Source organism: Fukomys damarensis, unplaced genomic scaffold (assembly GCF_012274545.1).
Source record: "Fukomys damarensis isolate Sample0158 unplaced genomic scaffold, DMR_v1.0_HiC HiC_scaffold_5, whole genome shotgun sequence".
Lineage (NCBI taxonomy): Eukaryota > Metazoa > Chordata > Mammalia > Rodentia > Bathyergidae > Fukomys > Fukomys damarensis.
The window spans coordinates 80,821,219-80,823,353 of NW_022900917.1; positions in this window are offsets into that span (position 1 = coordinate 80,821,219).

The following is a 2,135-nucleotide window of genomic DNA, read 5'->3' on the forward strand; positions in this document are numbered from 1 at the left end:
GAAAGGGATAGGATGTGAGTTATTTGTAAGTGGGAAGGAAGAAATGGACCATCCGTGCATGTTTACACTCAAGCATAAAGCCAAGAGAGAGCTGTGATACCAGTGATGGTGATGACAACAGAAAATGATATTCCATGAACTTGGAGATGGGATCAGGTGGTCTTTCTCACTGGAGGTGTCCATGTCTGCATACTCAAGGAAGAGTTACAAATGTAGGGTGGATCTAGAAGAAAGGGTGATGGTTTATGAATTTCCCATCTAGCACACCCAGGTACAGATACACAGCAGGCAGAAGTGGGAACAGTGAAATACAAAGCAGCAGGGGGCAGAGCCCACCCAGTTCCCCAAGTGAAGGGAAGCCCTGGGCATCTGAGGTCCTCAGGACAGCTGCACAGAATTAATGAGTGCAGTGGGTCCACGACAGAGCCCTGAGGACCCCCAATCTTTAGAGGAAGAAAGGCAATATCAAACCCATTCAAGAAAAAAAAAATGCCTGAAAAGATAATAACCAGAAGACTGGGACATTAAGGCACCCAGGACAGAAGAAAATATCAAAGGCCTGAGTGAACTGCAGCTTCAAAGACAGTAGGGAGACATTGTAAGATAAAGGCTGAAAGTTAGAACAACAACAACATAGCTCATGATTTGTGCTCTTATTGTAAAATAAAGCATTGCATCTCAGTGAATGGGTTTGGGGCGTGTGAAGCCCAGAAAAGGAACGAGCGATCCCTCTAACACCTATCCCAACTCCACCACTGACCATGTCCATTACCATGAATATCTGCACCTGTCTGGCCTCAGTCTACTGTAGATGGAACAGGGCACTCACATGTGACTTGCAAGGTTTTGTGTTGCTTCAGTGACAAGAAAATGTAAACTGTTTATTAGTTTTTTAATATATCGGCTGAAGCTAACTAATGTGGGAAATTTGAACTGCAAATCATTTAATGCAGGCATAGACTGCAAACTTTTCTTTTTTGTCTTGGCAGTACTGGCGATTGACCCAGGATGTCATGCATGCTAAGCAAATGCTCTACCACTGAGCTACATCCCCAGCACTGACTATGGAATTTGTATGGGAAGTCACTTTCTTCGTTTCCAGTTGGACAGCACAAAGCTCAAGCCAATGCTATTTTCCAAACTAATGAAAAGGAGCTTTGAAATGTTAAAAAAAATCAGTCCTGATGGCAGCATTTTTAAAAAGCTATCTCAGATCACAACTCCTGATCTCTCTCCACCTTGGAAAGCAGGGGCTCTGGATGCACTTATACTGAACTCTTCTGGGGCTCACCACCCTCTAAGATCAAGGCCAAGTCTCACTTGTCATTATACCCTTCCCAGGAACTGGCACAGCATCTAGCAACAAGAAAGAGTGTCCAGAAGATGTGTTGAATGGTGGATACCAAGAAGAAGAAGAAAGTGTACACTGAAAAAAAAAATGAAATAAAGAATAAACAAATGACACTTGCTTGTACCCTGGAAGAATTGGAAAGAATTTGTGGTAAAGGAAGTAATTGATTAGAATTTTGAAGGAAGAAAAGACTAGATGGGTAGGAAAAAAGCTAATTTCCACTCTAGAGGAAAGTGTAAACAAAAGAACAGATAAAAAAAAAATGTAAGCATACTGGCAGCTACAACCATGTTATTTTCAGTGGATTTTGAAGTTCTGTGTGGAGAGCACTTGCTATGTGCCATGCACCTGCTGAACATTTTCAGTTATCTTGGAGTAGAAAGGGCATAATCCCCAAAGACAGCCCAGAGCAACAGGTGACAAGGGTGGCTCTGGATGTGGGCCAAATATGTTTTAACTCCAGCTCTACAACCTATGGAGATGTGGCATTGGGCAACCTAATGAATTTCTTATGGCCTTAGGTGTGAGGAGTCGATGATGTAACAAATCACCCAGCATTGGCCATAGTAGGTGCTCAAACAGTTGCCTCATCTCTTCTATCAGAGTCCAGTGATCCTGGGCAAATTTTGGGAGTGTTGAAGGCCTTAATGATTCCCATTTGTTCATCCTGTATTGTAAGGGCAAAGGGAATGCAGACTGTCATTATTATGCCCCCCCACCCAAATGCAAAGAACACTCCTTTCCTCCCAAGGCAGATCTTCATAGGAGCCTTAACATGGTGCAA